Source organism: Periplaneta americana, chromosome 6 (assembly GCF_040183065.1).
Source record: "Periplaneta americana isolate PAMFEO1 chromosome 6, P.americana_PAMFEO1_priV1, whole genome shotgun sequence".
NCBI lineage: Eukaryota > Metazoa > Arthropoda > Insecta > Blattodea > Blattidae > Periplaneta > Periplaneta americana.
This window is the reverse complement of record NC_091122.1, coordinates 86,272,256-86,296,304: the sequence shown is the minus strand read 5'-3', so window position 1 is coordinate 86,296,304 and position 24,049 is coordinate 86,272,256.

The following is a 24,049-nucleotide window of genomic DNA, read 5'->3' as shown; positions in this document are numbered from 1 at the left end:
TGATTGCCCAGTTATGTTTTTTCGATGATTTCCCCAACTGTAAGGAAAATGTCAGGGATCATATGACGAATCCTCCGCCTCATTTAGTCAAATACCATTCCGCTATTACCGATTCCATCCATGCTACATGAAATAGTAGTTAATATAGCGTCATTAAATAAGCCCCTAAAAACATTTTTGTGTAGAAAATTCATGTCGACCGCCAGGTTATATATTCATCCTTTCGGATCATATTTTCTTACAAACAAAAGAATATTATAAATATTCTGTACAAACTACATTTAACTAAATAGATCTCTTTGCATAATATTATTCGTGATTTTACATTTAATTTTTCAGGTGTTTTTATTCACAAGAATAAATGACGAAATTATTATTTGTTCTATCAATTGATTAAATGAACCTTAATTATTGTATTGAAATGAAATAAATATTCATTAAAGTAATTACGTGTAATTAGAGAGAAACGTTAGAGGTAACATTAACTCCACAAATTAACTGGCGTTATTCTAGGCAGAAATTCGAATAAATTCCATGCTAACTGGATAGAGCAAGTATTTCAAATATAGTCTATTGCTAAAATTCGGTGAAAGTCATTAATAGCTTTTACCATTTTAATCGATGATTTGTTTATTACATTATTATTATTATTATTATTATTATTATTATTATTATTATTGGCCAATAGCTGTTGTCCAGTAAATAAATAAATAAATAAATAAATAAATAAACAAATAAGTAAATAAATAAAAAATAATTATTATTGCTGTCCTTATTAGTAATGTTATATCTGCAGCATCCGAGCTACTAAGACTTGAGTGAGACCGAACAGGTTTCTGTGTTGTCTCTGTTTTAGAATGCCTGTTTCGAAAGAGAGCGGATATATTGTTTGTTTTTAGTTTTATATGTGTTAATAATAATTCACCCACATAAGTCGTAATGGATTTTTTAGTTGGTTCCTTTTCGACGCTTTTTCAACTGCTGAGGTCATCTAACGTCTGAATAAGATGAATGTGATAATTCCAGCGAAATAAGTCCAGCGCCGAAAGTTACCCAGCATTTGCTCTTAATGGATTGAGGGAAAACCCCAGAAAAAAAACCTCAACCAAGTAACTTGTCCCAACAAGCATCGTAATAGTTGGCACAAACTGTCTTTCTCATTATTCTGGCTGGAGGAAGTCGGGAAGATTAAATTTATGTTCACTTATAATTATTGTAAAAGTTATGTACATTAGTGGCAAAAAAAAAACCGGATCGACCCTTGTAGCTGATTTCAGAGCCTTGTTCACTCCAGAGCACGATAGACTGGTAACTAAGACTTTCGAGGTTCGAATCCTGCCTGGAAAGGAAACTTTTTTTTTGTTCCTTATTCAAATTTATTTCCAATACGTTTCGGTTGCAGCGATATTTTACTACTTAACTAACTTATTATTTCCAGAACATGAATTTTACCGGCTATCGAAAAGTATTGGGAATAAATTTGAATAAGGAACAAAAAAAGATTCCTTCCCAGGCAGGATCCGAACCACGAAAGACTTAGTTACCAGTCTATCGTGCTCTGGAGTGAACAAGGCTCTGAAATCAGCTACAAGGGTAGGTCCGGTTTTTTTTGCACTACTGTAACTGCCATACCATTTTCGACGATGTAGTGTTATTCGCCAGATCATCTTACGAACTGCAACAAATGCTCCGAAAATTACGCAAGCTCAGTAAAGACGCTGGCCTCTGAATGAATCAAAACAAAACCAAGATAATGTCAGATAAGCCACCAAGATCAATAGAAGTAGATGGAACAGAACTACAATAAAATGTGGACGAATATGTATACCTGGGTCAGCTTGTATCATTTCTCCACAAAATGGACAAAGAAATAAGGAGAACAATCAACTGTAAAATTGGCTAAACGAACACCGTAGTTAGACTCAAGTAGCATGTATAATCACCCAACTTATGTGGCGTAGCTCACCACGTGAGTTATAAGCGAGCTTTCCACTTCTTAGGAGGCCCTAGCTCTTTATGGAACACAGCTCACTCACTCACTCACTCACTCACTCACTCACTCACTCACTCACTCACTCACTCACTCACTCACTCACTCACTCACTCACTCACTCACTCATTCATTCATTCATTCATTCATTCATTCATTCATTCATTCATTCATTCATTCATTCATTCATTCCATTTGTCGGTTTGTTTGAAACTACATACGTTATTATTGGTTTGCTGTGTATATTGTAGATGGATATATTTAAATAGAAGAGTCCACTGCAGGAATGATGGCTGTCATTTGGAATACATTTTGCAGGAGAAGCAATTGAAAGTTTGAAATGCTTAGCGCTCAAAGCTTAACTGAGATTTTCCGATTATTACTGGACAATGACTATCAGTGTTAATGCCATATAACTCTATATGTCTTAAGCTATGCATTGACAGTCTTGGTTCATTTTCGACAAGAAAGTGACATCCAGCATTCTTGCAGTGGACTCTTCAATAGTAACAGGTACATATAGTCTTAATAACTTTAAGAGACATGAATAATGTTTAATAAAATATTACAGGAATGAATGTACAAGGTGCGCAAGTCAAACGGAAAGATTTTAAGGCGCAGAAAAAATGAAAAGTTACTATTATATCAATTTAATGAGTAGAAATGACAAATACATGAATAAGCATTAGGTATGTAACAAGAAAAAATATATTTCTTAAAAATCACGTCAGTCAAGTGACCTCCATTGAAACGCACACATTCTTCGAGTCTGGCCAGGAATTGTTGCATAACCCCTGTCAGGATATTGACAGGTATCGCAGCGACCTCTTCTCGCATACGTTGTTTTAGGGCTGGAATTGTTCTGGATGGATTTCCCCCAAAAATCTTGGTTTTGAGGTGTCCCCATAGGAAGAAATCACATACCGTTAAATCAGGTGACCTAGGCGGCCAAGCGATATCCCCTTTCCGAGAAATAACGCGGCTCGGGAACAAAGCATTCATAGCATCCATCGAAATTCTTGCGGTGTGGCTTGTTTCTCCATCCTTTTGAAACAGTGTGTTTTGATTCACTGGAAAATGGACAAGTTTTGACGTAAAATGTTCTATATAATTTCAACATATTGCACTGAATTAACAGTCACTGCATTTCCGACCTCATTCTCAAAAAAGAATGGGCCGATTATTCCAGTTAAAACCGCGCACCATACCGTTACCTTTTGGGCATGGAGAGGTTTCTCATGACCACTGAAATCAATTAATTGCAGTTTGTAGTAACGATGATCACCATTTAACAAAAAATGGTAGAGACAAACAACTTGGTTACTAGGGAACGCAGATTTAGTGACGTCACCGCCTAAGGAGTCATAAATTGTAAAGTAAGTAGGTAGAGAAGAGACGGTTTAATCATTCTCACCCTCTCCATATGAACAGTATACTTCAATTAAATCTTTCCGTTTGACTGGCCCACCTTGTACTAATTAAATCTATACACTTTGAAGTACCGGTTAATTTGGAAAAGAAGCTACAAATAACTCTGAAACGTTTGACAGATAGCTACCATTCATTCGTTCTCCGAAACGGACATGGTCTAACATTGACGAAAAATGATGATGATGATGATGATGATGATGATGATGATGATGATGATGGTGGTGGTGGTGGTGGTAGTGGTAATAGTGATAGTAATGATGATGAATTAGATAAAAATATTCAGTGGAGATTATTATGATAATTTTTATTGGAGCTATGGGATAATATAGCCTACCTGTTACAAGTATAGTTTCAAATGTCATTTACATACATTCACTTTTCTTTCCATTTTCAGCCTTACTTGTCAGAAGATCCTATCTCTTTTAATATTCAATATTTTTCATAATTTTTCCAGGTGTTTTGATCTACAAAATTCTTGCCTGATAATAACAATGCTACATTGTCATCTACTTTTCATTGACATTAAATTTCATGCAGTAATTTTAGCGTATTCAATTAGATAATGGATTCTGTCTAAAGGGACTGGATTAATTTTATAATCTCCAGTGATAAGTGAACCAAGCGAATTTCAGTAATTCATTCATTAATAATTGGCACTACAGTTCCATTCCTTCAGATCAGTAAAACCCGTAGAAATCGAGTAATATGCACTGTTGCTCGAAGAATCTACATAAAGATTATTTTTTTTTGTTCTACAAAAAATATTTTTATGGTAACAGTTAACAGTACATATTACTGTTGAATCTCGGCCGCCAAGTCACTCAATTGAGTGCGCTCCTTGTATAATGGCAGTTGATTTAATATAAAATGTCAACATACATGCCCAACTTGGAGTCAGGCCACTAAGGGGAAACACTGGAGGAGGGGGGTTCGATTCGGTGCTGTGGATTGAACTTTGGCGTAGCTCAATGGTGAGAGCGGTTGGTACGTAGAACCAAGATCCCGGCGCCGGAGCGAATTTTTCTCTTCTAATACTAACTACTCAAAGTTAAGTTCAATGTCCTCCATGTAATGCGAATGCTTGCATGCAAGTGTTTGTCAGTAAGTCGGGATAACCTTTTTCTTTTCAATTGTTTCATTACGGAAGATGATTGTTCACACACGTAGATGCTGTCAAATAAAGTTCTTACTTTCAATGTTCCATTCCTTTAGATCAGTAACGCCTGTAGAAATCGAGAATTAACACAGCGCTAAAATTCGCTTCGAACTCAGTGTTACTGTGAATGTCAACGAATTGTAGACATCGTGTCAGTATCAACAAGAAAGAACAATGAAATTAATTCAATTGACTTTGCAAATTTTCAAACATCCTGAAATCTGTTGTTGAATCCATCTGTAAGTATATTTACCATAATCCACCAAAATGGATAATTTTAGCCATATTACTCATAATTGGAAATCAACAATATTCTCACTTGTGCGTCGAACCACAATTTTTCTTTAAAAGATTTTGGTAAGTTGATCAGATTTTAGATCATGTTACTTTCGCTTTGCATTTTGTTACTTAGCCCATTATGTTGCGGTACCACCTTAAACAGAATGTCAAGTCACATCCACTACCTACTGTCGAAGTCGTCTATCTTGAAGCTGTGACCTTTAAGAAGAGCCAATTTTTTTATGGAAGATCGTATACTTGTTTCAACATATTACCTGTACTTAGACAGCATACGTCTATGGCAGTGACATCATACTCTCCACCTGAATCAGCCAAGAATTTCTTGAATTGACGATGGATCAGTTCCCCTGACCAAATGTAAGTCATTAACGTAACCACTTCATTAAACATTCCATTTCAATAGATTTTGGACAAAATTATTCTTGGCGTAGTTCATAGTGGCACACAATGAGCTAGTGATAGATTCCAGAACAGTTTGTTTACAAACGATAAAAGTTCTTTGCTTTTTCTATCACAAAGGGCACTTCATTATTTGACACTCCACACAACTTATCTAAGTTTAATGGAAATTTAGATGACTTATGATAAATATCTTGACCTTTGGTCTTATCTTTCATTAGTGCTAGACACTTCATCATTTACATTAGAATTATTGTTCTCAATATCAAGTAGAAATATGCAAAGTTATGCTGTGTGAAACATTCGCGCTTTCACGGAGAGCTAAACAAAATCACGCAAAATTAAGAATATCTTCTAAACATCATGCGATTAAGGCTCACATTGGAAACCAAGATTTTTTACTAATTATTTGTAGTGACTAAGTCCGACTTGTGTGGGCCAACTTAAGATTTCTAGTGAGGTCTTGCGTTGTTTTCCAATTTTCTTTTTGCTGTTGCCTTCGCGTGGGTATGTTTATGATCGGTATGTATTCGAAAGGGTGTGTTTTTTGAAATTCATTTGTGTGTTGAGGGTGTGTTATTTTTTTACCTGGTTATTTAACGAGATGTATCAACTACTAGGTTTTTTAGCGTCGATAGGATTAATGATAGTGAGATGGTATTTGGCGAGATGAGACCGATGATTCGCCATAGATTACCTGACATTCGCCTTACAGTTGGGGAAAACTTCAGAAAACCCAACCAGATAATCAGCCCAAACGGGAATCGAACTCTCACTAGAGCGCAACTCCGGATCGGGAGGCAAGCGCCTTAGCCGACTGAGGTACGCCAGTGGCTAAGATGTGTTATACTTGAGTTTTGTATGCTTATAAATTCCGTATTGTTCCAGTAGGCCTATATTTAGTTTCTGACTTTTCGGTTCAATGTATAGAATGTACAAGAATTTTTATTTGGGAAGTATAGGATATTTCACAAGTCAGTTCAAACATTAAACCGCTATACATATTATAATATTTAAGATAGGGAAAAAACAAAAACATCGCAGTGTTGGGTAAACATAGGGGTTTACAAAACATTGGGAAAATGTCCACTGTTCTTTTGTTCAACTTACAGCATTCTGTCTGCGACACCAACAATATGGGCTCCGCAACCTCCAGATTTCAATCCGGCCGACTTTGGGTTTTGGGGTTACCTTAAAGAACGAGTTTTCCTGACACATCCAACAATTCTACTGCAACTGAAAGATGACATCTCGCAACAAATTGCCAATATTCCAAGACATTAGGGCAAGGTTGCGTATATCATACCACTTCAGCATTTATAATTTTTATTTTCTGCATTCCCTTACAGAAATACATTCCCAGAACATTTACCTTTCATGTAAAAAAGAATCCTTGAATTTGATTTAATATTTTTGAAGTAGAATGACATTTTCGAAACACTTGTTAGTGGTGCCATTTAGGCAACTAGTTTCCTAAATAACACCTGCGCTGCGGTTTCTTAAATCGCACCTCTTTAACTGCAGGGATCAGGATGAAGGAAAGCTTTTAATATTGAACATATTGAACAGTATTTAATATGAATAATGTAATAAATGCAAATTACAAGTTTATTGAAATTAATGAAAGAGAGTAACGCATCTTCAAATGAGATTGAAAAAATTAGAGCGTAAATTACGTAACATTTAAACCTTCTGAGTGCGTTTTTTATTGTTATACATTTGCCATGTGCTTCACCAGGCAGTTCAGACTGTAAACTGCGTCACCTTTTCTCCACGATTATCTCGAAGCCACCTAAGAACTGCTTCATGATTTAGCTGTCTGAAATGGTTTGAAGATAGAAATATCTAAAGGCTGGGTCTCTGAGTATTATGACGAGGAAGCTGAAATAGTAGCACATCATTTTCCCGAGATAATCTAGTTTCTAAATTTTTGGAATGGTTCGTATAGGTGGACATACAGAAGCAGCACTTTTTTCTATGGCAGGTTTGAGTGGCAAATAAAATGTTTGAGCTATTCTACAAATAGTTCACTGTTGATATAACCTGAATCAGAGCAAACAAATAACGATCCTGGAAGAACACCAGCTGAAAATGTAGGATGCACTGTTTGACGTTTAAAAATTTTCATAGGTGCCACAAAATATCTGGTGCACTTGTACAACACACACTTGTTGTATTAACGCCCTTTTCACCACTTGATATTACACCCACCTGATGCATTCCTCGTTCAGTTAACATTTTTGGGCCTTCTTTTGTACTGCTAGAATTGCTAAAGTTGCTCATATTGCACCGGTGGAAATTAGGCACCCACAAAGTGGTGCGAATTAAGAAACTACGTCATAAGTTATAATTTCCTTCATTCTAGCCTATAATCACCACATGTTCGAAAATTGTACTAAGTTAAATGTTCTTTAATATTTCTTTTAACCAATAACGTCTTATGAATATGGATTCCTTTGCATACAAATCCGTTATTTAGTTACAAAATGTTAGCTAAATATACATCCACCTGAGCGATTATATTAAATACTCTACCACCATGTTGCTAGCACAAAGAAGTGGCAGAAATCAAGTGACATGGTAGAAGTTCATATGGTAGATGCTACACTACTACAGTAACTTGTTGTAAACTAGCAGTGGTGCCATTTAGGAAGCGGTGTGATTTACGCTACTCTACCCTATCTGCAAAACACTGTGCATAGTGTCGCAGACAGAATACTATACGTTGAACAAGAGAACTGTGGACATCTCCCCAATGTTTTGTAAACCTCGATGTTTTCTCAACACTGTGATGGTTTTATTTTTTCCCTATCTCAAATATTATAATATTTATAGCGGTTTAATGTTTGAACTGACTTTTGAAATACCCTATACTATGTCGACAACACTGACCAAACATTTCTTCAGGATTTCGGTATCTTTTGAATGATTTCAGTTTTTTAGTCAATACGTAGGAGATAACTAGCTTTCAGAACCACTTTTGAGCCATCATTCATTTTTTCTTAAAAAGGTTTTTTTGTTGCGACGCTAGGGATGTTTTAAAATCACGGTACTGCAACCGTTACATCTTCGGTCTACCTGAAATGAAATGAGTCCGAGATCCAACGCCGAAAGTTACGCATAATTCTGCTTCAGTTAGTTGAAGAGAGAAACCTCGAAAATAACCAACCAAGTAACTTGTCCCAACAGAATTTGAACTTGGGCGTTTCATTTCACGGTCAGACATGTTAACAGTTATATCGCGGAGGTGGACTCAGTGGCCATCTTAATTAGACAAAAAAAATCAGAATACCGTAGGCCTATAATAAATGATTAAGGAATAAAAATAAGATGACAAAGAGGATTATTTTTAAAGAAGAGCAACGCTGTAAAGAGAGAAATTATAACGTACAAAAGTATGATTTGAGAAGCTTTATGTCAGGGAGTGAATAGTTATTTACGGGAAACACGATTATGAGAAGTTTGGGGCTATGTGAAAAGTATAAAATATAAGTTCTCCAAAGTAGGCAATTTGATTCACATGGTAGCATGGGAAGATTATTACCAGTTGCTGCTTACTGCATGAAGGTCAGTAATTTATGTCATTGAATTATAATCTTGAGGAAAATGTTAATCTGGTTATAAGTGAATGACGAATTAGAAAAGCAGTTGCCTCTATGAAAAATGGAAATTCCCTGGTCCTGGAAGAATCCCTATAAAGCTGCTTAATAATATGGGCCTTTATCTCTATATCCTCATACAATACAACTTGAAAATAAATATATTGGACCGCAGGAAAGGAGAATAAGTTATATAGTTTCTCTTTAAAGAAAGAGCAGTAGGAAAGACATAACTTTTTTAGAGTACTGTATCAGTAGTGCAATGTGGGAGTATAACAAAATTATTGCAAGGACGATTACAAGACTAAGTTAGCAACAAACTTAGTTACGATCAAAGTAGGTATTTTAGATCTAGTAGTTCATTAGGGATAAACTTTTCCTCTTGCAACAAATGCAAAAAAGAAGCTTTATTAATGAAGACACTTTTAATTAGCCCTTATAGACTTACAAAAGGTACCTATACAATTCAGTGCCCAGAAACCAACTCTGGGAAGTTTTAGTTCACACAGGCATCAGTAACGTGCTGAAGGACCTTATTATGGAATTATACAAACATAATGTGTAATAGGCCTATATTAAAACTATAAGAATATTACCTAACCCATTACATCCGACAGGTTAGTTTCTGTCATCGATTCTATTGAATGGATACCTGCGAATTGTATTAAAGGAGGGAAAACGTAAACGTGGTAAAATGAGAATTGTTGTACATAGACTACATTTATTTTGTTTCATCTGAATTTCGCAGATGACCAGATGATCACAGCGCAAGGTTTATATGAACTGGAATTTATACTTTAAGGATTATGAATACCTTAATGAGGTATTCGAGTGAAATTGAATAAAACAGAGTTTCTTAAATCAACATTAAAATTCTGAATCAGAAATTAATCCCGATACCCAGTTAAATACTATAGACCAGCGTTTCTCGAACTTTTTTTTCAAGTCAGGACCACTTTTTTAAGACAGAACAGTTTCGCGGACCACCTTATTCTTGTTCCCTTCGAAAGCAAATTTATCATTTTTGTAGCACATTTCAATACCAGTATACTTATATTTTAAAATAGAATCAATTAATTAAAATTAATTTAATTCAGTTAATTTTATATTAGTATTAACTAATTGTCAATGTTAATAGAAAAAAATTCAGTTTCGTTTTTTTGTTTTAACAATTCAAGGTATTAAAGTTTAGATAACCTTTAATTAATTGACTAAAAAAATAAATGTTGGTACTCACATTAATGAGATTCTTGCACAGTTATTCTATAAATCGAGTCGATTTCGGTAGCCTACTTTGTTTTTATTAGAGTTAGTGATGAAAACCCTTTCTCACACAGATATGTAGAAGCAAACTGAATTACAATCTCTAAAGCACCACTCTACAGTACACTGTATTCTATTTTCACTTGTGACGAAGCTCAGAAATTAACCATACCTTCCGCTTCGAATTTCATTTTAAGTCCGGTGTCATTCTAGAGTTCAATTAACTTTTCTCTTTCACTCTATGAAAGTTTGTTATTTTCAATATCGCAATGACAGTGATCACGAATCCATGAAATTTCGTCACATTTACTTGGAAAATAATGTGACCTCAGAGTTGTATTATTGGTGTACGACGTACAGTACCGGTACGTGATCATTTCAATGTGCAGACTGGGTGTCGGCAAAACTATTAAGAAAGTCATAAATACATGAAAAGGTTCGGCTCTTGGTCCTCTGTTATGAATTCGGGTGGTCCCTGGCCAGGCGCCAGATGTGCAGAGAAAAGATGACGAGAAACACCACGTTCATAGTGCTTCAAATTTCTCTTTTGTTGTTGAGAGTAGAGTGGGAAGTCGGTAGGCAAGTAGTGTAATACATTTCATTAAATGTCAGTACTTGGAGAAAAAGTGAAAGGCAATTACAATTGATACGCAATTCGTTTGAATGTTATTTTTTCTTCTGTTTTTTTAAGGACCACAGGTGGTCCGCGGACCATAGTTTGAGAAACTCTGCTATAGACCATTTCAAGTACCGTGCCTGCTTCATTAACAGAAATGAGATAGAAAGTTAAGAGGTCTCGGAAAGAGTGTATCCTAGAAAAATACTGACTAGTGCCTCAAGAACTTGTGGTGGAATATATCTATCTTTAACCACATAAAAATAGCTTTTGGCAGAAGAATAGTATACTCATTAATAGATGTGAGGTGTCGGTACTGAGAGAAGAGGGTAAAAATAAGCTAGCAGTGAAGATGGGCTAATTGAGGCGAAATTTAGGTCTCTCAAGACGGAAGACGATTAAGAATGAGAAAATAAGGATAAAATTAAGGGTAAAAATAAAATTTGAGTAAAGTGGAGGAAATACAATTACAATAGTTGCGTATGAGTGTGTAGAGAAGGTCAAAGAAGATAATATAAATGGAATCCGGAAGGGAGATGAACGTCAGGTTTTGAAGCTATGAAAAACAGAGACTATAACTTTGTGTGAGGCATATACAATTTACCTACATTATTACCGGTGATAGCGCGCATAATTTTCAACATATGTTTTTATAAAAAGTAACATCAACATAACTTTTTCGTATTATCTCTTACTGGAGGACGATATTGATAGTGACAGTGATAGTGACAGCGACAGTTTTTGTGGTCCGTGAATAATATTCAACTACATTTTATCTAAAAGAGGCAGAAATATATTCTGCTCTTTGTAAATGTTATTTCAGTAAACTTATATATCATAAATCTGTAATTGGTTCCCTATTCCTGCACAATTCGATTGTTTTACATTTTAGGATCAAGGAACTGAAGAAAACTGTTTATAACATTTTCTTTTCATTAAATAATACTGCATATAATAAATTAATTTAGGCATTATAAATTGGATACCCCTGAAATAAGTAGTTAAAATATGTTTTATATTCATAATGTTACAGAAAGAAACCATAAATCACATATATAGTGGAATAAATTAGGAATATATATATATATATATATATATATATATATATATATATATATATATATATATATATATATATATATATTTCGTCAGCTTTTTACACCGTTTTTGGACCACTGTGGACTCATTTGCACCTTACTGGCGCTCGCAAAACGTCAGGAGCTTTGCACTCCATTGTAGATATCTTAAGCTGTTTCTAATCATAGAACCAGTTCCTATTTTGTTCTCTTTAGTACCATTTGTCACCTCATCTCCTGGAGACCAGCCACTTCAACTTTATATTTAAGTAGTTCTAAACCTTTACTAGCCCCTGTTTGGAATGAGGGTCATTTACGTTTCATATACATGTTTATATTACCGCTTTAACTTATCTAGAACATTTTCATTTATTAGTCCGGTTTCTTCTATTCCGAATGTTCGTAACTTTTCACTTCTACAGGATAGGTTGTTAGGCTTCTGTCCAACTCACAACATGGAAGACCAAGTAATTTTTAATCACTAATGAAGGTTGTTTCCCCAGCCTTTAAGAGGTTAGGTACAGCTTACAACAATAAACTTTTGGAAATATTCAACATTTTTTCCATTTTTCCATTACTGTATCTTCCAGAATAATAAAAATTGGTGTGTGTAAAACACAGCCCTTCTGCTACATAAAAAAAATTTTACGATTAAAAAAAATTATTTACATTTCTTTCCAAAATGAATTTACTGTGCAGTGAAGATGAATTTCCCATATAGGGAAACATTGGTAATTACGTGGCAGTGGTTATTTCGTGATACTTTTTCTTTGCTCTTTCGTGAACTAACCAATGGTGTTACGAGATTTAAATTTCCGCCAAGGGATTGCATATGTTGTCCAGTTTCCAGAAACATACAGCTGTGCTTTGTGTGGCTATTGTAGCTGCTTCAGTGAGCTTTTATATTTGGAGAGAGCAAGTTAGCGTCGACTTCTCAGGGGTACAAATTTTGTGGATGTTTGTAATTACATTACAGGCTTATTACTAAAATTAAGCATATGATATTTGGTACAAAGATTTATTGTATCTTTATGAAATTTTAGGAAATGTTTTTGGAATTTTAGATACAGCTGTAGTCGCCATATAGGCTTAGCTTTATTGATAGAAATCTTAGCTGTTTGAGGCGAAATTTTGTTGAGCATTAAGCGTTACATTTTATACTATTTTAAAAATTGTATTACAATACGAATTTTAGAAATCTGAAGATAAGATGTGATAACAAAAAAGAAAACGGAGACGCAACGGGTTCAGTGTAGCTTCTGTTTGAGTTGTTAATATGCTAAGTGCAAATGGTAAGTGCTAGATGACTTACTTGCAAGAACTGTGACAGAAGATGGAATATGGCTCCACCATTTTGGACCGGAGACAGAGGCAGACAATTGAGTGGCATCATTCAAATTCACTAAAGAAGTAGAAACTCAAAAGTATATCTTCGGCAGGATGGCTACTATGTCTTTCGATTCAGAAGGACTATTGCTTGTGGACATCTCGCCACACGGAACCACCATTAATTATTCTGACGCGTATGTTGCAACTCTCAAGAAACTTCAAGCTCGACTGAGTCGTGTTCGACGACATTGGGAGAAGCAGGATGTTCTGCTATTGCACGACAACGCACAGCCATATATCAGTCACAAGACCACAGACCAGATCAGAAAATTCGGATAGACAACACTGAAACAGCCGTCTTACAGTCCTGAACTGGCACCGTGAGATTACCATCTCTTTGGTAAACTGAAGGATCCCATCGCGGAACGAGGTTAGAAGATGACTCCCTTGTGCACGCTGCTAAAGAGTGGCTCAGACGTGTTGGTCCAGACTTTTACCGTGCTGGTCTACAGGCCCTCGTTCCTAGATTACGTAAGGCAGTTGAAAGGGACGGGGATTATGTGGAAAAGTCACATTTTGTTCTTAAAGGATGTATCTGCATTCTGTGAAAATAGCAAAGCTGTAGGATAAAAATATAATTTTTAAACAAACGTTATGCATTACTTTCGGAGTTACCCTAGTAATACAGGCTATAGTAAAGTCCGTAATAAAAGTGTTCACTCTTTCAGGGCAAAGAAGATCCCTTTTCAATTTTAATTCTTACTTTGATTTCATTCTTATTTTGTGTTGATATGTATTTCTATGTTTTCTTGCTATGAATATTAGACAGAATTACTATGTTTGAAGTCTTGTAACAATAAATGAGAATTTAATTTGACTTTAATGAATCTTTCCACAATTATTGTACCTCTAACGAAATTATCAATGTAATATCACGAAATTACCAAGGTTATCATGAAATAACCAACCTTTTAGCTTAAGTTGTAAAAGTGATTTTTGGCACTTGTTGAAGAACCTGTCCAATCTTTTATGTCTCCAGATTTGTACAGCAAATTATCGTCTTTTAGATGAAAAAATCAGAATAAGGGTATATTTACACATTTGTATTTTAAATTAATTTACATGAAATTATCACGAAATTAACAATGTTTACCCTAACTAAAAAACTATCAAATATTCTGTAATGAAATTTTTTATGTTGTATTTATGCGTATCATGTCTACAATATGATGCAAGATCACTTCTCTACCTTTGATAGATTGTGTGATAAAAATAAATTCATTTAAAAAACGGTCAAATATCAGTATTTTCTATTACAAAAAAAGTAATTTATTAAGGAATGTAGTTGAAAGAGCATTATATTGTAAACATGAGTTTTTGCAATAAAATGAAACAGAGAGAACATGAAAAATTTAACAAGTTTTTGAGTTATGAGGAAAACGCTTCATCACTGCACAGTGGACTGACAACATTTTGATTTTGAAAAAAATATATATAAATATTTATTTTTTAATTGTAAACATATTTTTCTCATATAGCAGAAGGACAGTGTTTTATACATATCAATTTCATTATTGTACAAGATACAGTAATGGAGGAAAAAATGTTGAATTTTTTTTTTAAATTTACTCCTGTAAGCTGTACCTAACCCCATAAAAGGAAATATAATTAGTTGTGGATAATAATTTCAAATGTTTTGGAAAGTTTTTTAGAACAGTACTAAGTATATAGTTTATACGTAATGTATTTTACTGCTTTTAAATAGAGGGATTATTTCAGCTTCTTTCCATAATATTAGTCTAGGAAGTTTATATATAACCTTACAGACTGCAGTTATATATGTAAACAGTTGCACTAATCCTAATATAATTTGCATAAGCGAGGTTCTGTATTTCCCGAACAGATTTGAAGTTATTAGCACAAGTGTTTACAATTTAATAATAATAATAATAATAATAATAATAATAATAATAATAATAATAATAATAATAGTAAAAATAATAATAATAAAATATAATCTTACCCGATGAAGAGATGGTGTATTTTTACTAAAGCCTTGAAAGTGATATTTTTTAAGAACAGTAATTTTGCAATAGCTAAAATCGACTGTTACTGGTTCGTACACAGTTCTTCATGCTTCTATAATATGCACTGTAATATGGAGCAAAATAAGATGAACTTTCGTTTCCTGTATTTCACACGAAAAATATTCTATATAGTATTAAATGTTTCATTTTATCTTGTACTTTACAGGTTACATAAATATAAAAAACTTTTTATAAATGTAGATATAATATCTACTCATATATTTCAATCAATTTAAATTTCTTTATGTTTTCTTCTTCTTAATTTAGGTCTAAGAGCTGTGTTGGAGTTTAGCTTTTCCTCTGTTCTCAGTAGGATGTTGATGGCATTTAATTTATTCTGGTCTTCCTGCAATAAAAAATTAAATCGAATCTATTATACATTCCATTAACATGTTTAAACCAAATTCAATGTCGCTGCAAAATATTATGATTTTCTCAGAGATCTGGACCGAAAAGGTCTTTTAATATTTACAAAATCTGGTCTTTAAATTTTATTAAAATACTAAAATATATGTTACTTTTCTTCAGTGAATCATTAACTCATTTAATGTGTTAAAACAGGGATCACAATCTTCTCACAATTATGTACTTTCTCTATCTGTTCTGTTTGCCAAGGTTTCAATTCAAGATTTTAACGAAATATTGGCAACGGGAATTACAAATAGTACTACAAATATTAATTGATATGTTATGAAAGCGTTTTTGCTTCATAACGACGTCACCGTTTCATTTGTTATCCTATTCAACGTAATAAAAACATTGTGAAGAGAATAAAATTGTCTGCCGTTCCTTAAACTGGATCGCTATTGTGTGTTATTGATTTCAAATAACAAATCCACTAAATTTTATTGAAGTGATTATAGTGTGTATTACTCCCTTTTAAATTAACGCGGTATGCACTGAATATGAAGAACTCCGTCCAATAAATTATGAGAAGTTACTGTACACAAGCGGAGACATGACATGACTGAACCCACTTCCCTTTTTTGGTGTTAGTAATGATTAAGAATATGTTCCGCGAAAATCTCAAAATAGATTTATTGTGTTAACTTCATATAAAGACAAATTAAAAATTGGAAGCTTAGTAAACCGTTACACTCGTAAAAGAAATAGAAAAAAAAGAGGCAAGGATTATGATGAATTGGATGATGTATGAGAGAATACAAAGGATAGAAAAGAATAATAGAAGAAAAAACTATATTTAGCAGTTTAGAAACATAATAAAAATTTTGCCAATCATGCGTGTCACGAGCATAATACAGTAGTTTTTTACTAACTGGAAAAACTGCCTGAATCTTTTTAGTTAAATCTAAGGTTTCAACAAACTGACCGCTTTCATAGGTTCCATATTATGAAAAATGTATTGCAAATTAAACTACTACTAATTTAATTACAAATTGGAAAAACTGCATTAATCTTTTTAGTTAAATCTAAGGTTTCAACAAACTGATCGCTTTCATAGGTTTCGTATTATGAAAATTGTGTCGCAAATTAAGCTGCACTGAATATTTTTCTCCCTTCTGAAGTTCTAGGATGAATATTATCAGGAGAATCTCTCTTTTTACACCAACAGTATTCAGTTATCATTACACCTATTCTGGAACACTGATTTCTTGGTTAAATTTAAGGGTTCAGAGCCATAGTGGGCCAAGCGCCATTTAATAAAAACGGAGAAAGCAAAGGTTAAAGTTAAGTGAATACCATAGTTTAATGAAGATTGACATATCATTTAGTTTTAATGTGTACACTTTATATTACGTGTTATATGTTTCCATTGAATTATGGTAATAACTTCATTTTGACCATTGTTTTCTACGGTTTTAGTAAATGGCGCTTGGCCCACTATGGTTCTGAGCCCTTCAATTATCCTTATGGATTCCTGTACCACGATCTTTATCACTGAGTCAAGGTTTATTGGAGAATGGTTAATATGACTATGTAAAAAATATATTTTAACGACCTTTTTACTATCGAAGATTGCGAAATTTTCGTATATTTCCTCGGCAAGTTTCCTGTAACTTTGAGTCTTTCTTGTTTCGACAAAGTTCCCAGTTAGCTCTTTAAAATCTAGGTATGTGTATTTTAGTTCACTCACAGATGGAGACAAAATTGTATCTCACATGAGATCGCGTATGTGTGCTCCAACGAAAATATCAATCTTTAATTTCTCCTTACTTTTATTTACAAATTTGGACTATCTATGTCGGCTTACATTACTATCACGATTTTGGCTTGCCACAATTGCTTCGTAAGTCCAAGTTTAATACGGGAAGGGATTTCAGAATTTTTAGGTAGAAATCAGATGTTGAGGTGCCTAATACATTTTTGCCCTGGTACGAGATTTGAGCCAAGGAGAAAATATTTTTTCTTCCAGTACGCAAATCCCTCTTTGCTATCCTACTCGCAATGAAAATAGGAACATTTAGTAAAAATAGACTGTTGATCAAGAAGAATTGTCACTACTTTGACGTCACCACGAACTATCCAGGCATGTAGATGTTATTTAATGTTTTTTAGCAACCACATAATTTCTTTTAAATGGAAAGAGTATTCAAAATGTGCCGAGGGGAACGAATTACCTTTGTGAAGCAGAACTACTTTTGAGATATTTTAAAGAGCTACCTATAATAAACTTCCATGCAACGGCGTTATATTTAATGCCAAGCGCAATAATCAAACAATTACAGTACACAAATTCGCTTGTTATGGAAAATAAAAGTGATAATTATACTTTTCTAGAACCATACAAGTGTCGGGATAAGTGTACGTTTTTCAATTGTGGTTCTAGAAGTTGTTCCCTAATTTTAGGAAGATCCAGATACCTGACAAAATCGCATTGTGTTAAGATTTGAGGTGAATGAGATATCTCTCTGTTTAAAAAATAGACCCACATTCAACTCCTAAATGATGATCCGATTCCGAGTCTGTGTTATCCTGGTTCTGAGAGTTAGACGAAATTGTCACTTCACCGCCCTGCGAAAAAGCTCGGAAGTCAGATATTTTATTGGCCCCTTTTTTTAATGAAATTATTTAATATACAATTTGTGGGTCTGCTAAGCATGGCTTAACAGCAGGTGCCAATGCAGTACGATTAATCTTAGAACAAAACATTTTAAATATATAATCACAAATTGATAAACATTTACGTAAATAAGACAGATAATTACCTTTTTAAATTTAATTATGAGTGGATGCCGTAATAGTTTCTCTTTCTTTCTTTCCCTAGTTTATCTTCTCCCTTTTAGGTTCATTTACACGACCCACGCCACACGGGCCTTACAGGGCCGCTACCTGTCGGGAGAGGAATTAATCTATGGATCACATACATACTTTTTTGACCACACAAGGACATGGAGGGCCTCCCCGGATGAGGGATCAGCTCAGTGCCAGGGCCACCTCCGATACAGCACAAACATTTAAGACATTACACAGCATTCACTCACACATATGAAAGGATGAAGGGAAGGATCGCCGTCCATGGCCGGACTTTCAAGAGGTACAATCCCGGCATTTGCCTGGAAATAACTGAGGAAACCATGAAAAACCTCAGTTAAGATTGCGGCCCCTAGGATCGAACCCCGGACCTCCCGAATGCAAGGCCAGCACTCTACCACTCCTATAGCCCGCTCGGTTAATAGTCTCTTAGCCTACAAATATTCTATTTGACCAAGATATCATTTCTTTTTAATACAGTCAACTCCGGATATAGTGAACCTCTGCTGTCTTGCATATTTTGTTCACTATATCCGAGGTTCATGAAATTCAAAGTGTCTTCCCCTGATCTTAAATGACAAGAATGAATGAAATTATGAACAAAAAAAAAAATATATATATATATATATATATTATACAGTAATTTAAAAAAATTTCAATTTTTGTGGAATAGATTACACTGTATATTGTTACTCACAGTTGATTTACTTAAACTGTGCTGTCGACCCACGTCTGCTTGCGAAAGATCACGTTCAATGTCACTTATAATATTCGCCTTATCTTCCAAACAAAACATTTTACGCTTCGACATTTTTATACAGTACATTCACTGTTGGAACACTAGAAACAGACTGATCAGGTAGAAATGACAAACGCTGTTATGGTGTGACTGCGTACTCAGCCTTGGAAATTCCCGGGTCACTTAATGAATACTGGAAGGGGTTGGTGGAGTTTGAAAGCCATCGGTATCTTACGTTCATTTATGCTCTGGACATAATTCCGTCCACTTTTAATAAATGAAAGCAATTTCATTTTTCGTTGTTTCGATGCTATCCGTCATAATGAAAATGTTTCTGAGAACAAAAGGCAACCCTTTGACGGTGGAGGATTAGAAATAACATTAGAGTAGTGTGCCTGAGAGCAGAATGGCAACCCTCCGACGATGTAGTGAGGCAAGGTCGTTACGCGTTGACTGGATTTACAGTACAGCTCATTGTCTAGGAATCACTAATCCTTTGTCCTTTGACTAAAGGAGTAAGAGAGTAAGAAACTTAGAATCTTGTTCTCAGCCAAACTCTTGTAACTTCAATTTTTAAGATTCACTATAATCGAAGCAAGGGTTCACAATAAACGGAAATGTTAATGTACTTTTTAATGTATGCGGGTCGGGACCAACGATTTAGGTTCACTATAGCCGAATGTTCACTATAGCCGAGTTCACTATATCCAGAGTTGACAGAATTTTCATATTCCTAAAATTTCAGAAATTCGGTATTTGACAAAAAATTTGACGCACTTCGTAATTTATATATATTGCCATAAATTTTCATTCTTGTTGAGGGTACAATGTACAAGTTCCGATTACAAGTGTTGTGTTCACGACTAGATCTAATTTTATATGCTTCTGAAACGAAATAATTTAATATTATACAATAATAATAGTCCTCTTGGTGATAATGTGTTGGAGTAGTTATATAGGTAGGTCATTATCAGTTATTATATTTGTCTTGATTGAATTTGAATTAGTATATTTTACAATATATGTTTGCATTCTAAATATTCGATTGTATTTTTGCGATTTATGTATTGTGTATTCTTATTGTATTGTCTATAAAATTGTATTGTGTTTTGTATAATTGTATTGTGTATTGTAAATTTTATTGTGTATTGTTTATCATTTATTGTGTATTGTTTGTATTGTGTATACCACTGCCACCGGGTGCTTGCCCACTTGCAGTGTAAATAAATACATACATACATGTCTTGAATGTTACGTAATCAGAAATAAGTGATTTATATGGTCCTTCGGTTCATACTATACAACAGTAGTAATGATTTCTGTTTGTCTTTTGTCTACTGATTAGTTTAATTAATGTATTGTAATGTTTAGTAACGTTCCCTCTTTTTTTTTACTACAATGTAAATGCCACATGTGTAGTAAAAGAAATCCTATTCGTTAAATACATTCACGACATGACATTGGGTAGAGTGAATAAAAATGAAGTAGATACTAGTAGTATTAAATATTAGTGCTGACAATTACGGCTAGTTCACACTCAGAGGAACTAGTTTTTTTAATTATGTGTGAATAATCTCCTATTAGTACTTACAGGTCAATACTGAATAATCTCGAGTACCTACTCCCTATCAGTTGTGCAAACTACATATAGGCCTAGTTGACTATGACTTTTTACAATAATTGTAAAAACCTAGTACTTAAAGTTGATCATGTTTTTTAAACAATTAACAGTAACTTAGATATTTATAATATACAACCTCAATGTTCATGTAATGTATTTTAGCAAAAGTTTAGATATTTTGTTGTTAAGCCAATGAATTTTAGCTATTAAGTACGAGTTCTGATTTAGAAAATAGTGTAAGTAATGAAAACGATACTCAACTTGTATTTGTTCTAATGCTAAAGTAGCAAATCTCACATTTCTCACGTTAAGAGTGGTAATTATGAATTTGTAATAGAGTATGAAAAAGTTTTTGATATTAGTCGGTATAACTGTGAAATAGATAAAGAAGCAAATAAATAAAATGAAAAATGAGAGTGAGAAAAAACTGGATAGAAAAGCTGCCGGAATCAAAATAATACAATTAAAAACTCGGAAAAAAAATTCTACAGGATAAGCTGACTTCAGATGAAAATTCTGTTTTCAGTAAGGGTGCAGGTACATCTGTATTTTGACTTGCCTATTAGTCAAGATGTGATATTCTCAGATGACTTGTCCGCACTTTTAACAGTACCTTCATAATCACATACACATAACCAGATATTGCAGGCTGTACCTAAGCCTACTCCATGAATATAAACAAACTGTAGTATGCATATCTTCTTACCGAGCCTTGACTCGTTCTCTGTATAATTCGCATCTTTTTTACTGTTAAAATTTGTCATTATAGATAAATTACTTAGTTACTTACAAATGGCTTTTAAGGAACCCGCAGGTTCATTCCCGCCCTCACATAAGCCCGCCAGTGGTCCCTATCCTATGCAAGATTAACCCAGTCTCTATAATCATATCCCACCCTCCTCAAATCCATTTTAATATTATCCTGCCATCTACGTCTCGGCCTCTCCAAAGGTCTTTTTCCCTCCGATCTCCCAACTAACACTCTATATGCATTTATGGATCCGCCCATACGTCCTACATGCCCTGCCCATCTCAAACGCCTGGATTTAATGTTCTAATTATGTCAGGTGAAGAATACAATGCGTGCAGTTCTGCGTTGTTTAACTTTCTCCGTTCTCCTGTAACTTCATCCATCTTAGCCCCAAATATTTTCCTAAGAACTTTATTCTGAAACACCCTTAATCTCTGTTCCTCTCTCAAAGTGAGAGTCCAAGTTCCACAACCACACAGAACAACCGGTCGAATATATTGAATAAGCAGTCGTGGACAGCCGATAAGGGTTGGTCTTCCAGCTTGAGGGTTGGGCGAAGGGCTAACAACCCATCACCGTAAAAACAGCTTGTTACGAATCCATACAATAAGCCTCGGAATGGGACTGATTCTCTGGCACGACCACAGCAAAGGAATAAGGTTATGAGATTTGGTACGTGGAACGTAACTAGTCTTTATAGAATAGGAGTGATAACATTAGTAGCAAAAGAACTAGCTAGATGTAGAATAGACTTCGTGGGAATGCAAGAGGTTAGGTTAAATGGGAATGGCATATCACAAATAGGAGATTACTTGTTGTATTGTGGGGAAGGAAACAATAATCACCAATTAGGAACAGGATTCTTTGTTCATAAAATAATAAAATCAGCAGTAAAAAAGATCGAATTTATCAGTGACGGGTTATCACATTTAGTAGTTAAGGGTAGATGGTGCGATATCTTAGTTATAAATGCTCACGTCCCTACGGAAGAGAAAGATGACGATATAAAGAATAGCTTCTATGGAGAATTGGAACATTATTGATAAATTATTACAATTAATTCAAAATATAACTTTCATAGAATTTACTCGTATAAACAAGCAAATACTTTTATTTTCATATTTTTAAGTGACTACAGATTAAACTCAGCAAGTACTAATATTTATTAATTCAAAGTAGTACATGCTGGAAAGATTTATCATTAGAATGCAAGTATATATTGAATATTATCATTAACAACATGTACTGCCTTTTTATTAACTGCATCCATTGTCGAAAACAATAAACTTTTGATTCTACAAATCACAAGTGTAAATCTTCTCTCATGGAATGAGAACTACTACTCCAATATAAAAACTGAAATAACAATGTGACTGGTTATCTGAAAATGTAATAAGAATCATCACCCGGAAAGAAGTATTTTATTTTCTACTTGCTGTAGGAATTTCTACTACCTATCATTTACGGAGGATTGGATTTGACCATTTTCAGTACATAATTTTTCACCATTTGTGATGTTTCCATATAAAATGAAAAATAAATTGCACTACAAAATTAAACATGGAAAAGCGTAAGTAGACGTTTGAGTATGTGTTAAAGATAGTCTGTCAATATTCCATACAGAAACAAAAATAATGTAATATAGGAAAATTATTTACATAATACGAAATATCCCATTTATATAAATATCTAGTTTATGTGTTCCTGCCATAGCAACGGAAGCTGTAGTTGATGGAATTAGTAAGGGTATATAAATGTACTAATATTCATATATATATATATATATATATATATATATATATATATGTATATATATATACTCAGGTTTTTATCATTATTAATCTAACGTGCTACGGGGCAAAACAGACCGCAATAAAAGGAGATACTAGAGATACTACTACTACTACTATTAATAATAATAATAATAATAATAATAATAATAATAATAATAATAATAATAATAATAATAATAATAATTGTAATAGCTATAATATCACTTTTTCATATAATATATACGTTTTTTATGTAATATTTCTGTTTTCCTTATGTCTTGTGTATGTATTTTATATAATGTGTCTGTGTTTTACAGTATGTGTTGAATATGTAATATATCTATTTCATGTCATATATATATATATATATATATATATATATACAATATGTACGTTTCTATAAAATATTAATGTTTTTTATGTAACAAGTCTGTGTGTGTTATGTCCTGGGAAAGTATTTTATGTAATATGTCTATGTTTCATATATTGTATATCTACTTCTATGTATTATGTCTATTTTATCTCATATCTACATATTTGTATATAAATATAGGCTAACTATGATTTTATGTCATACATATTTAATATAATATGTGCCTTTTATATCGTATGTATATATTTTATGTAATGTCCGTGTGGGATATGATTGTAGGGACTGGATTAATCTTGCTCAGGATGGGGACCAATGGCGAGCTTTTGTGAGGGCG